The 14,807-nt window shown below is 42.5% G+C and overlaps 1 protein-coding gene across 13 annotated transcripts in view; it reads left to right on the top strand.

The window, feature by feature from the left end:
- Nucleotides 1-911: 911 nt before the first annotated feature.
- ADGRL2 (adhesion G protein-coupled receptor L2) overlaps nt 912-14,807 on the top strand; it is a 157,236-nt gene continuing 143,340 nt past the window's right edge. For 4 of the 13 annotated variants that reach the window (XM_072342626.1, XM_072342627.1, XM_072342623.1 and 1 more), the window contains exon 1: nt 915-1,946. The gene's annotated coding sequence lies outside the window, so the exon portion shown is untranslated. Of the gene's footprint in view, nt 1,947-11,712; nt 11,730-14,807 lie in introns of those variants that run through there. The other 9 variants (XM_072342628.1, XM_072342622.1, XM_072342619.1 and 6 more) reach the window with 6 other exon arrangements.

Below are 14,807 nucleotides of genomic sequence, written 5' to 3'. Positions count from 1 at the left end.
GCCAGAGATCCTGTGGGCAGATGCAATTGAGAGGGCTTGTATTTCACTGCTGCAGCTAGAAAAGGGAGGGAATGGTTTAAACTAACTGAATAAATAACTGGTGGGCTGATCAGGCCAAGTCTGTGCCGCTTTGATCTCCCGCTGTGCCCCTCCGGCCACCGCAGCAGCCCCAGCCCGGGAACCGCGCACGGGCACTCCCAGCGGCCCCTGTCCCCCCAGCGTCCTCCCCGCCAGGACGAGTCGTGCGGTGCTCAGCTGCTTCTCGTTGACCTTGAAAGCCGGGCCCCATGCATGCGGCACAGCCCGAAAGGTCGGAGCAGATCCTCACAATTTTGCATCAACACGGAGGAGGAAAAAAAAAAATAACAACAATCCCAAGCCCTCCTTTCTAAGATGGGATTTGGAGAAGGAATGCAACAGCGCTGCCAACCTGCATTCTGCATCAGAGCAGAAGAATGAGTCAACTTAGCATCCTTTAAATCGCTTCCAAGTGTGTTGTTTACCCTGCCCTGACACGTTTTCCCCAACGCATCGCTTCGCAGCGCCGGCCCTGGCGACGGCTGCGGGAGGAGGGAGAGCCGGAGGAGATCTGGCGAAGGGAGAGCCACGGGAGAGGCGAGGGGCTGGGGGAGCCGCTCGGCGGACGGGAAGGAGTCTCCGGCTCCCTGCTCGGCCGCCCGCCGGCCCAGTGCGTTCGGCGTCGGCTGGGCAGAGCCGGGCTGCAGCAGCCGGGCACGCCGCGCCGCACCTGGGCCCGGGCCGACCGCACAAGTTAGGCAGCGCGACGCGCAGGGCACGGCCAAGGAGAAAGTGCGGCGGAGACGCCTGCCGGCCTGCGGCGCGCCGGCAGTCAGCGGGGCCGCGGGGAGGCGGCGGCGGGTGGCCAGCCCCGCTCTCAAGCAGCGGCGGGCCCCAGCAGCCGGGCGGCCACTCCGCGTCCCCCCGCTGGGCCGGGAGCGGCGGGCGCTGAGCGCTCGGTCTCGGAGGCGAGCTGCCGCCGGGCGGGTGCCGGCCTTAACCCCCACGGCTGGGAGAAGGGAGGGGGAAGGGAAGGAAAACAAAAAGGAAGGAAGGGAGAGAATTTTGTCCTTCGCCGGTGCCGCTCTACGTGCTAATATGTTTATATGATTAGCTGAGCCCAGGGGTGGGGAGGCAGAGAGAGAGGGGAGGAGATTGGAGGGGGAGGAGGCTGGAGGTGACTCCAGTTCAGAGCCGCCGGAGAGTCTGTGTCAGGACTTGGCGATCCCCAGTCACACACGGAGAGGTGCATGAGCAAAAAGGAGGCTGCGATACGATTCATTGGGGTTTTTTCCTGCTGTGTACGTACTGCGTTTTTCCCAGTGCCGCGCGGTGCCCGCCCGCTCTCCGGCCGCCGGCGGGGCAGCAGGGCCGGGAGGACGGCGGGCAGCAGCGGCGGGGCCGCGCGAGGCCGGAGCCTCCGGGGGAGACGTGAATTAGGGCGCCGCGAACGCCAGAGAGACAGAGGAGGGGGGGTTCGTCGCAAAATTTGTGAGTTGCTCCCCGCTACTCCCGCCGCCGGCATCGCCTCGTCTCCCTCCTCCCGATCGCTGCGCAGAAAGGACTTCAACCAAGGCTGGGCGCACCCGGCGCGCCGCACCTCGTCCCCTCCGCTCCTTTTGCCATTTAATTGAATTTTTCCTTCGCCTGCCTGCGGGAGCCTGGCTGCATCGTACGTTTCGCGCGGAGCGGAGCGTCAGGAACCGCAGGAAAATGTTGACTTAGCCGCGGCGAAGCCTCCCGGCCGGCTGCGCGGAGGAAAATCCGCCGTGCGCGCAGCCCCAGACCGCCGCGCCGCAGCGCCCAGCGCCCGCCCGCCTCCCCTTGTCGCCGACGCCGCCCGGGGCTGACCCCGCGCCGCCGCCCGCTCGGCGGGGCCGCCGGTCCCGCTGGGGCCACAGAGCCCGGCCCCCCCTCGGCTTAGAGAGGTAAGCGTAGCTCCGCGCCGCGACTCCTCTCTCCCGGCACTTGCTCACGGCTCAGCTCGGCGCTGGGCACGCGCTGCCCGCGGCCCCTCCGCCGGCGGAGGAACGCGCCCCTCCGCGAGGCCCATTGCCCGCGGCGAGGCCCCGCACCGCCTCGTTCACCCCCGCGGAGGTTCCCCTTGCAATCCCCCCCACGGCTTTGCGGAGGCCCCGCGCTCTCCCTTCCCTCCCCCGCGCGCCGAGCTGCGGGGCCCCCGGAGCAGAACAGGCCCCGGTGCGGCTCCCACGAGGGGAAAGTTGCGTCGGTGCTCGCTAAATGATTACCTGTTGCGGGTTTATTTGTGTGCAACTCGGCCAAGCGCCCTTACGTGCAGGGCGGAGAAAGGGGGGAGAAGAGGAATAAATCGCCTTTTGTCGGTTGTGGAGTGAGAACTTTTTTTTTTTTTTTTTTTCGGCTATTTATTTTCACATATAGAAATCTGGGGCCATCTGGAGACAGAACGCAGAGCGTGTCAGGAGGCAGCACTGCTGTGTCTGCCTCTAAAAATACCGCCGGGCTCTGTCGGCCGGGCCGGGGCAGACGCGCTCAGGTGCTGCTCCGCCGCGCATTGCCCCGGTGCGGGCCGGGTCGGGGGTGGGGGAAGAGGTGGCCGCGGGAGGAGCGCTCTGCTGCCCCCGGCCCCCGCCGCCCCCTCCTTTGGTCGCCCGCCCCCTCCTCCTCCCCCTCCTTCTTCCTCCTCTTCCCCCCCTTCCCCTAAAGAGGTGCCATTTCTCATCGTTCTGCACAAATTGTTGGAATTAATGCGAGTGTGAATCCGTACCGTTTGAAGGGGGGTATTAGCATATCAAAGGGCTCTCGGCTCCGGCTCAATTGAGAAAACTTCAGTTCGTCTTCCATTTGCTTCCAAGCAGAGGCCCAAAGGGCAGCAGGGATTGAAAAGGGGGCAAAATGGGGAGGTGGGTGTGGGTGATGTTTCTGAACTTCGGCTGTTTTGCAATTACGGGAGTGAAAACCAGGGTCCGTTCGCTGCAAGCGCTCAGACAATTCTATTCTATTGATTAATGGTTTGTTCCAAGGAAAGGAAAAGTGACCTTTGGTGACGGCTCCCGCTGCTTGCTGGGGGCTCCGGACTCGCACCGCGCAGGGGGAATGTGCGGGCGAACGGGGCCGCGTGGCGCGGGCGATGAGCCGAGCCGACCCGCCCGCTCCTCGTGGCCTCCTCGTGCCGTGGGGTGCTGTGCGGAGTGCCTCGAGAAGTTCAGAGCTCCACCGACCTTATGTTTCCATTTCCTTTCTCTTATGGAGAAGAAAAAAAAAAAAAAAAAAAAAAAAAAGTGAAAATGAGCTTTTCTTGTAATCTCATTTAATCAGTTATAGTGAGTTTGCTGAGATAACTTCATTTGCAATTACTATTACCTTGTAAAATAGTTTGATAACAGCTACGGCAAAGCGTTCTGGTGGCGGTGTGAAACGTGTACCGCTGTTGTACATGGCCAAACGTGCACAGGTTTGGGCCGTTTGTGACCATTTCCATGTGTATGGAGGGGAGGCGGCCGGCCTGGCCTTCCATTATCTCTGCAAATCAATGCTCATAATCCACCAGCCCAAAAGCCAACCCCAATCCAGTTATCTGTCAGCGTGATGGGACCTCTTCTAGGGGCCAGATGCCTCTCAGGGACAGAGGGGTTGCGCTGCTCTGTGTCTCTGGCAGGGGGGAATATGAAAAAAGAGAACTTCCTATGTCTTGGTTTCCTATTCCTCCATTCCTTCCTTCCATACCTTGCAGTTAATGGTACAAGCATGGAAATAAATATTTCCTGTTTTCAGAAAGGTGTTTTAAGTTTGGTATGTAGCTTTTTTTTTTCTCTCTTTCTGGTGGGGGTGGTCCCCCTATTGTATTGGGAAGGTGCTTTTATTTTTTTATTGTTGTTATTATTATTATTATTATTATTTTTAAGCCCTGGAAGTGCTGTATCTTTAGAACAGGATGCCCTCACTCCTGCTGCAGTCTCCTTTTATTTAATGAAGGAACTGAGTAGATATGGTATGCCTTGCAAAATCCCCTGCAATTAAATAATTCATATAGATTTCTGTTATTTTTAAATGAGCGTTTGGGCATTTTGTAAGCAGGCGTGTTTAGTGGTCCTAAAATTGCACATCATTACTTTCCAGTAATTTTCAGCAGTTTATTTATCTAGAGTCTTCAGCTGTCTGGAGCAGCACCTTTTGGGTGTACAAAAGGAACATATTGGTGTAATTGCCATTATCACACTTAAGTTGCTGTTAACTAGGCTGCTCAGGATGCAGAGTGCTGGGAAGAAAGCGCATTATCCTTACAGCTATTAGGGATAATCTAAAAATTGTAGTGAAGATGTTGCGCTTTGGTTTGTATGATGGCAACCTGAAATTTGACAAATCTCCCAAGATTTGGGGAAAAATAGAGAAAAAAAAAAAAAAAGTGAGTGGAAAGAAGATGACAAAATTGGACCACTTATAGAAAAAATAATGTGCAGCAGCAGCCCTTCAGCTGCCATTTTCAATCACTGTAGGTTACTCTGTGTTGGCAACAGCAAAAAAGTGCAGACAACGTTCAGCTGGCTCAGGGCGCTGGTGGTTGGGGGAACCGGGATATGGGATCATGTGGGGTAGGAGAAACCAATTACTTCAGGTTTTGACTTGAGAATTACCAGTAAACATTTTTTTTTTCTTTTTCTTTTTTTTTTTTTTTTTTTTTTTCCTGGCATTTGGCTCCCCTGCTCATTAATAGACCAACATCAAAGCAGGCAACCAAACTTCCAAATGTTATAAAAACTAATGTAAAGATACAGATCTCACATGTAGTCTTGCAAGTCTTAATTTAAGACAAGCAGTTGGAGTTTTTATTGCTGCAATTTTCACAATCAGCAAAGACATTAACACCAGGCTGCTGGGTGTTTCCCTTCTCAAAATGAGCAAGAGGAGAGCTCTGAAAAAAAATAAAGCAAAGTTTGCCTGCTCCTTGTGTGATAGCTTCAGAAGCTTTCTCGATGTTTTATTTATCTCTTGCTGCTTTTAATGCTTAAAGTCGAGAAAGGGCTGCTCAGGAATGCTGGTATCTTGTAAGGAGGCACCTTATTAAAATTTAAATAAACTAGGTAGGGTAGTCTTAGGAGCGTGTAGCTGTTATGGTTAATAATGTGGGTTGAATTGTTATTTTTGTTTTTAAAAGGAATTATGTGAAGCTGACGCTAAGGTGGTATTTTAAAAAAAATACAGCATTTCTGATGAAGGAAAAACGTTCCAGTCTTGAGTTAGAGCTTTTTAGGAAGGTCCATGACTTTCACTGGTGTGAATGTTAGAGAGGTCTCCAGCTAGGGAAAATGTTTTTCTAGGTTGTCCATGCAGTACAACTGTGTAGTATGTCATGAATTCTGACAGGTAGACAGTAATATTCATCCAGTATAAGTTTTAATGCTTTGAATGGGTAGATTTTTATTATTATTATTATTTTTTTTTTTTTTTTACTTGAAATTTGGTCTAAAAAGGTTGCATATTTCCAAGCCAGTGCTCATCACTTGTCCACCTGAAATGTTGGCGTGCATATAAAGAAAAACTGTTCACTTCTTCTGCAGCTTTTGCTGAGAACAGGACCGTGCCAGGGAGTAATGGGAGGAAAACAAATCTCCTACCAGTACCCACCTGGAGATACTTTGTATCAAAAAATCGCTACTTGTCCTCTCTGGCTTCCTCTGAGGAACCTGTGAGGATGGATGATAGTAGAAGAATTCGGAGCAGCGATTAAGGATTTTAGCTGGTGAACTGCGAGGGAAGTTAAACTACATCTGGTGTATAATTGAAATCGTCTTCATGCTTAGGTAGACAAGCAGTCAGTTACAGAGCAGTGTACTTCAGAGCATAGGTTAGTGAAATTCATAGTCAGACGTGTTACTTGGAGATGTCATGTTAAACAGACAGCTTTGAAGCATTATTATTATTATTATTTTTAGGATTGATGTTTGTGATGTACAGATGTGATTTGGAATTACACTTTATTCAGCTTCTTAAGAATTTGTGTATTGCTTTTAGATTTAAAACTGTCTTTTTTTTTTTTTTTTTTTTTTTTTTTTTAAATTCTCAGTTTGAAACAAGTAAAAGATTTAAGCCATCACGGCTGTAATTGGATGTCAAGAAAACTGGAAAAACAAAAAGCTATTTTAGGGCCATTCTCAATAGTCATAACAATCACGTTTAATATTTTAGTAGTTTTCAAAGATATATGCATTTTGTTTCCAACAGTTCTGAAAATAAAAGTACGAGGTGGCTCTGTTGGAATACAGATAGAACATGCGATATGATGTGAGTATATAGCTGGCTTAGGAATTCCTTCCAGCTTTGCTTCGACAAATATGATTCTTTTCTTTTAATCGTTCTTCATATTAAAGCTGAAAGATGGCAGGCTTACAGCCCCTTCCCGTCAAGCATTTTCTTGAATTTCATATTTCTTTCTGCCATTAATGTACAAGATACGTTTCTACAGCATGGGTTGTGAAGATTGTATTTCAAGCGGTTTAGTTACAGAAATACATTTCCTTAATGAATATTCAGGTTTTACAGCATTCAGTAGGTAGACAATCATAGTTAACCAGAAATGGATTGCTTTAAAAAAATAAAAATAAAAAAAAAAATAAAATCTTGCTCTAGTTTGGAATTGTAACATCTCCAGATTGTGGATCATTGAATTAAATGGGTTTTTGTATGGGTTTTTGAAAAATGTGTAATTTGTACACGCCACATTTCTTTTCAGTTTTTATTTATTTATTTATATATTTAGTGAGGCACTGTAATGATTCAACTTCCTCTAGCCTGCTATTTACCAAAATGATTTGGAAAGGCTTAATAATAAAAAAGTTCTTGGGCTGACTGAGGCAAGCTCAATGCTTAACACCTGCAGGTAGAGTGTAGTCTCCAACAAAATGCTATCGATTGTTACCATGTCACAAAGCAAGCTTAAATACAGTTTGCTTAATTATCACAAAAATGGGTTTTTATGAGTAAGGTGCTTCACGTTTTGGGATTGTTTTGTGTGTTGTCTGCTAGGTAAAATCCCATCATTCTTGAATAAGTTTGCCCAATTATCAGAGCAGCTAAGAGGAGGGGGGAAAAAAAAATCAATTTACCCTGAAAAGCGCAAGAAATAAGATTACCTTGGCTAGTAGGAACTTGCCAGCACTGTCCAAATTGCTTAATATTATCAAACATTGCCTTTTTTCATGTTCAGTAAGAAGGATATTGACTATTCTACTTGTCCAGGTCTTCTATTTGGCTGTTTCTTTATAAAATATAAGCATGTCTTATTTTTATTCCTACAATAGCGGTTACAGATAAATCAGAGGATCTAACAATAACTTTATAAAATAGATGGAATAATACCATTCACTGGAGAAATAGTATTTACTTGAGATAAGTGATCACCACCAGTTTTTTTTCTCCTGTCTAACTTGTTGTTCTTTTAACAGACAAATGTAAATACCTTAGCAGACATTTCAGAGTGAAAGGCAGGAGATAAAATGTAATTACTTTTCGGAGTGGCCCTGACGGTGCTCGTGTTCTTGTCTGTAATACAAGAAAAATCTTTGCTCATCACCTCAGAATATGAAGGCCATTGTTACCCCTGAATATAAAAATATTTTCTGATTTTTAATGTTGACCTCAGTATTTATCTTCAGCTCTTCTGTGTAAGCTGGAATCCTTATAGCTGTAAATTGTAGTCGCTGTTCTCCAACCGAGCATTTAATAGATCACCTAATGGACTCTGCTCCTGTATTTTTCTTGAATGCATAACATCTTGCTTCATTCAGTCACCAAAACCAACTTTGCTACAAGGACAGGCAACACGACAAGTTAGAATCAATGGACCGTTTGTATGTCACAAAGTCAGTTTACTGGAATTTCAGAGGAAACTGGTTGAAAAGAGAGGACAAATGTCACTTTGAATAGAGATGTTTAAATCAGACTTCTGCCTTAGGGTAAAATTTAGGTCTGTTGTAGCCTAGATGTAATGTCTCCCTCTACAGAGCACAGCATTAATCATGGCTTGACAAGTGATCATGGGCTGAGAAAAATAGGGCCTGTCTTAGTTCTGTGGGTTTTTTTTTGTTTTGTTTTTTGTTTTGGTTTGGTTTGGTTTTAGTTCTAATCTTAATCTCTTAGGAGCACATTATGAGCACTAACATTTACACAGAAATATTTAAGTACCCGTGCTTGTATTTTAGTCATGAGAAGAGCTGGCTTCAGAGGAGATCCAGTTAGAGTACTGAGAAGCTGCTTAGGTTTCTTAGGTAGATTCAGTATTAAGAATATTTGCCTTCCTAAATAATGCAGCTTTTTTATTTTTTTTTCTCATACCAGATTCATCTTACTCCATTTTGTCATACAGATACCATAGAGTTTAAGCCTGTTTTGTCCTGTGATTGTTGCTGTGTAAGCACTGTCCTGCACTGTGTTTGCTGTGTAAGAGAGGTGCTCCCTTTTTCCTGAAGTGCCAATATGGGGTGGTAGTGGATTAGTTTTAATGTAAAGTGCAGACTGACTTGATGCTGATAAATGTGTATGAGTTTTTTTATACTATGTTTATATTTCAGTGATACATTACTTGGCCACCACAAGCTACAAATGCTTGAATGAGGTAAGAGGAGCGAAGGCTGCTATTTAAGATCCTGAATTCTGATACTGGACAGATAGAAATGAGTTTAATATGTTAATTCTTATTAGGGAGGCCTTGATACACAGATTAGGTGTTGGGAGTGCCCATAACTTTTATGATAAAGAAGATTTGTAATGAATGAACTCTGTGAGTAAGCAAATTGTGGTATTTCTTAGGTGCCTTTGCTGTTTTCTCTAGTGGAGATAGCATGTAGAGCAGCTTAGCATTCCATATGCATGCCTTTCAGAGAGGTATACCTTTATAACTACAATTAGATTTGTATCTGTGACTGTTGAAAAATAATCAAGTAGGACCAAAACAAATCATCACTGGTGAATTGTGCTTTTAAAAATTATGCTCTGTTTATTTACTTGACTCTGGACATGATAAAATCCGAAATCTCATTTCGAGGAGGCAGCTGCTTTCCTTTTTACCCTCCGTTAGTATTTTTGTATCAGTCGACACCTCAAACCAATTATTGCTCTAGATGACAGAATAATCTAGCACCGATTGCTGTTAAAAATTGTTTCTGTCAGCTGGGGAGGAGATGACCAACCTTGTTGCTGGTGGTGATGCTTTCCTTGTTGCTGATGGGATCTGGTGTGAATTGGGAGACTGGCTCTGAAATCAGTGCTGTGGTAGTGTGTGGGGGGGTCACATGCAGGGGACTGGAGTTTACCTTCCTCTGTATTTTGTTGCTGTATCGTATCTATTGCTTTTTCCGTATAGCACTCTACACTGGCGTGAGCAGTGCTCAAAATGATTCCCAAGCAATAGGTGCTGTCAGCTCTAAATAAACTGATGTTTTAAAGAAAGATTCCCAACAAGAAGTTCTGCTGTTGATGTTGCATTTCTCTGACAAAACTCCAAACCCTGTTTTTATGGTAGGCATAATTCTTTTTGTCTGGTCCAGACGTCCCCGTATTCAGTCTTTGAAGTTTAATTTAGACTTTTTCCTATGCAAAGTGACTGAATTGGAAAATTCTTTCACAGAATATGTAATGATACATCTTCCCTTTGAACGGCATGCATTTTCTCCAGAAGACCAATCCATAACTATTTTCCTGGTAAATCTGGCATTTAAATATGGAAGGGAAGTGTCTCCGTGGCTGTGATGTGCATCAGTGCCGCAGGTACCACTCCCGGCAGCGGGTCCTTGCCTGCAGAGCACTGCAGGGTGAGGGAGGGAGGGAGAGAAGGAGGCTCACGGCGTGCCAGAGAGGGGGCAGCTGGGGCTGGGAGCTGTGTGAGAGAGGGTGAAAGGCACTTGCACGCTGACATTATTTGAAAATGAGAATAAATCCTTGTGCCCTTCTGCCCATCGTACCCTGTGCTAGAAGAGAGTATCATCTCTCCCAAATGTTGGATTTTTCCTGCTGCTTTTCCTTCCTCATTCTTTTCCTCACTTGAGGAGGTAAATAATAGTATCTAATAATAAGTGGTTGTGGATCTAATTGCTAAAGGTATTCTGGCAGCAAGGAAGAGCTCTAGATGAAGCCATCAGCATCTTGAGGTGAACGCCTCAAATCTGCCCTACATCTGTCCCTTGGAATGCCTGTAAACTTACTAGAATATCATGAGCCTACTTCTGTCTATTTATGCTGGGATTTTTTAATTTTTATTATTATTATTTATTTATTTTTAATTTCATTCTGAAGGCTTGAAATCTTGTATTTTATTTTGGAGTTTATTTTTCCAGCAGAAATTCATGTAGGGCCTAATTTTTTATTTTATGAATATACTTGATGAATCTGATGGCATTACCTGTGGAAGTAAAGAAAGTGGGATTTGGCTTTATAAGAGAAACTAAATCCCCAGTATACTTCCATTCTTTCCCTGTTAGCAGGGGAATGAACAGTGCCTCGTGTTCCGGGTTTTTGATGGTGTTTGGGTGCTAAAGGTTAGCAGGACGGAGACTTAATTTTGATCTGCTTAATATTTACATCTTTATTCATTTAAGCTTTTTCATGTTTGTGTTGGTGGAATTTTTATCTAGAAAACTTACGATACTGTATGGTAAGGTAACGCCTTTCAGAAGAAAAGCAATTTTAATCCAGTTGAGTGAAAATTACATTGCTACTAAATTGTTTGATATAAACTTCTAGAGACATTGTTGATTTTTGAGATAAGCTTAACCATTCAGCTCAACTGATTTTTAAATCTGGATGGCATGCGCATCTCCGTGCACCCAGCAGTGGCATTGGGTGTTGTCTCACAGCAGTAAAATGCAGTGATGGTTTGGGTTAGAGAGACGCGTCGGATAGCATGGTTTTATTTTCTTGTTTGAGGTGAGTTTTCATTTCTGTTTGGTTCTAGATAAGCAGTGCTTTTTTTTTTTTTTAAATATATTTTTTTTCTTCCCTGAAAGAATTTAGGTGACTGTAAAAGAAGCGTGTGTGTATTTCGATCCAGGAAAGCCTAAAGCTGAATGTTAAATTTTTTTTTGTGGGAAGAGAACAGGCACAGACATGAGGAGGGAAGTGTCTTATGTGCTAACTCTTTGTGTCAGATAACAGTTTAGAAAGTTTGCTGAGGGGATTCCGATAAAATAGTCACTGACTTTTTGGGTCCCTGTGCCAGCTGTTACCCACATTTTTCACATATTTTTGCTAATTCTTCGTACTGCCTGCAGAGGGAGCTTGTATATGAGATAATCAGAGTAATCAGGGCATTCGGGGCTGAACTGTTTCCAGTAAGTACAATTTCCTTCTGCTGTGCATGCTCTGCTATGAAGGGCAGAAAGGCTCTGCAAGACAGCTTTTAGAAAGACTGTCCATCAGTAGCAGTAAATAACAATGGGCAAAAAAAAAAATAAAATCGTTAGTAAGCAAGAGCTGGCATAAATGCTGCTTTTATTTATTTATTTATTTATTTTGAAGGAGTGCCTTTATATTGGAGGTGTGAGAAGGAATGGAGTGAAACAATTCTCTTGTGTCAAGGTACAGGAGAACAATTTTAGTGCTCTGTATGACGGGGAGCAGATTTCAGTTGCATAAACTGTCTTCTCTGATTCTGAAAATGTCATGTCAGCATGAGAGACAACACAGTGCTAAGGGCTTCAGTTCCTCTTGAGCAGAGTAGTGTGCTAGCCAAAAAGCAATAGGTAAGTCTTTTCTATTTATGCAAGCAGTGTTGTGAATCATAATCAAGATGATTGCAGATGCAAAGCTAACTCTTAATTTTGCTTTTTCTGTATTATAAGAAGGTGAATGATTCTATCCTGGTACAGTTGATGAATTTATACAGTTGTGCTTAAGCAGACAAACTGTGGAAGGGTTTGCTGGCTTAAGCTTTTAACAAAAATACGGATGAGGAAGAGTGACGAGTATCAGAGCATAATTTTATCTGTAAATAGTGATGAATCAGACTTGCTTTTAATTGTTACTTTTTAATCTAGCACAGTGAATGAAATGTTCTGGTGTACTACAGGTTTTACAATTTGTATTATAGCTATTTAGATGGTGAAAGGATATGATCCTTCAAAAAAGTTGAGACCTTTATAATGAAGAAAAGAATTCATTTCTAATACAGTCTTGCTTTCCAAACAAAAGCATAATAGATGGAACTTAAATTCGTTCTGCGCTCTTCTTCTCTGGGAAAACGGCATTATCAATTTATTTTAAAACATTTCAGTAAATTTAAAGATGATTTGCTGTAATACTGTTAGGAAATAAAGCAGTATGCATGCACATTCCATAAAACAGATGCAGCTCTCTGTAATATGCTCTCCTGTAATAAATCTGCCACGTAAATCGATATAAGAGTTGAATTTTTTTTGTTGTTGTTTTGTTAAGTTTAAATTTCTTATAGCTTAAACTAACATGTTCAGCCTAACATCGTGGTTTTAGGGTTTTAATTTGGATTTTCTTTTTAAACACCAGGAAAGACTTACCATATCTAAAAGAGCAGCAACTCAGTGTCGATTTATTATTTATACTGGCTAATCCTTGCTAATGTGAAAAGTCAGCTTGTTATTGTAACACCAAATGGCTCTCTAAGTAGGGAAACAGTTAAGTAGATCTCCTGTAATAGGTTGTTGTCTAATAAAGAGATTTATGGTATTGGCAAGGGCTATTGTATAGGTATTACCCTCTCACAGCATGATCATGTATTATCTTAACAACTCAGTGCCACATTTATGTTGAGCATTTTCATAACAGGGTAAGAATATTAGCCACAGCAATTACACTCCAATAGGATTATAATGGTAAGACTTACAGAAAATATATAAATGATGTCTTTTGTAGAGATTTTGGTAGGTATTGGGAGTTGAAAAGTTGCAACTTCCTTTTTTGCATAGAAGGATACTGATGAATTTGTCATGATGAAGAAAGAGAGGTTTCTTAATTTGAAATTTGCTGAGGAATTATGGGGAGGCAATGGACGTAATCTTTCTTTATACAGTGTGTCTTTTCCTTTCCCTGTGAGGTAAGGGCATTTCAGAAATTCAGTTCAGTGGAAATTGCTGTACAATACAAAAATCGAGATGTATATATCAACTCCAGTTCTGCTGTAAGGATAATACAGCTGGGATTAAGATACATTCTTCTGCAGCCTTGTGTTTGGAATGTAGAACAATGATAATTTACTTGCTATGCTGAAGAGCCTACTTGGATAAAGTCATATTCCTTCATTTTAGCAGAAATGTAACTCATTTTCTCTTCCATCAGGTCTGTTTTGTTTTTGTTTTTTTCCTTTTTCTTTTTTTTTTTTTTTTTAGTGGTGATAAGTAACTTAGTTACTTCAAAAAAGTGGCTACAAACAACAAAAACGACAATAATGTCATACTTGTACAGTTTTCATGCAAGTGACATTCAAGCTGTTCCTTAATTCTTAAAAAAAATCCATCTGTTTTGGAAAAAAAAAAAATGTTAATATTCAGTCACTTTGCAGAAGCAACGTATAAGCCACATTTAATAAAACTAATTATGTTTTATCAATAAAAAACCCACAGTGAATGACTGAACAAAATACATTAGATTGTGTTGGCATTTACGAATGACTGCGCTAAGCTTAACAGTCAGAATGACTAAGGGTAGCTAAATTGCCATGTATTTTAAGAGGTTACCTTGAGACATTTCAGTAAATAATGAATGTATAAACAAACATACCTTTCTTCCTTAGTATGCTGTAACAGAATGATAACTGGGGTTATTCCAATTTAAGAAAATGTACAGATGGCAATTATTGTTGTAGAAGAACTTCCCAGTATATGTTCTGCATATTATATATGTCCATGAATAGTGTTAGCTAAATTTGAGGAACATGTTTCCTAGATGTATGGGATTAATTCTATGTGTAAGACTTCATGTAGAAAGATCTTGTGCCTATCTGTCTTAAACTGTTATTGATTACCAGAAAGGGGAGGTAAGATGCTGCTGTGTCTTTTGACTATAAATACTTTTTATCACTGTGATTTTGGAAGTGTTGCACACGGATTTAAGCATTTTCTGGTGGATTATTAGATAATGGTTGAGGACTGAAAAGTGCGTATTCAGCAATGAATATTCAAAACTTGGTTATTTCTGTAACCATTATAGCGCCGTATGACTTACGCGTCTTCAGTAATTCATACATCTTGTATTTACACAACTAGAACAAAAAAAAAATTGTAGAGCTCTGACTTTTAGTGTTATATTCAGAACAAGAATTATGATCTGAAAATAACATTTTCCATTTTAGAAAAATTCCTGTAGGTTCTTTGATTGGCTTTGTTTCATTCATTCTGAGCTGTGGAAAACTATTGTATCTTTTGTCTGTAAGTAAAAAGCAAATGCATAAGGACGAATGTTACCCCCTGATGAACGTAGAGTTCCAACAGATTTAAGAGCATGAACTGTGACTGAATTGTTGAGAGCCGAGCTTGGCTTGTAGATGCTAACTAGGAAGCAGATACTTAGAACAAGAGGAAGGAAAATGCGTAACAATTCAATAACAGGTAAAACAATTTTTTCAATGTTTTTAAATCTTAGAATCCTTTATAATTTCTTAATGTGTTAGAAATGAGGTACAGCAGATTTGTTTTATATGTTTCTATCACTATAAAACGTTTTCTAATATTTTAGAAGTCAATCTGTGTTTGAAGGAAAAATGATTAAATTGTTATCCATATGCTTCCTTAAACCACTTCTAGAGAGCATATATATAAATATATATATATAACCGTAAAATAAAGACTATG

This window comes from Excalfactoria chinensis, chromosome 8 (genome assembly GCF_039878825.1).
Source record: "Excalfactoria chinensis isolate bCotChi1 chromosome 8, bCotChi1.hap2, whole genome shotgun sequence".
Classification (NCBI taxonomy): Eukaryota; Metazoa; Chordata; class Aves; order Galliformes; family Phasianidae; genus Excalfactoria; species Excalfactoria chinensis.
The sequence above is the reverse complement of the archived record's forward strand: the minus strand, read 5'-3'. Positions and strand labels throughout refer to the sequence as shown.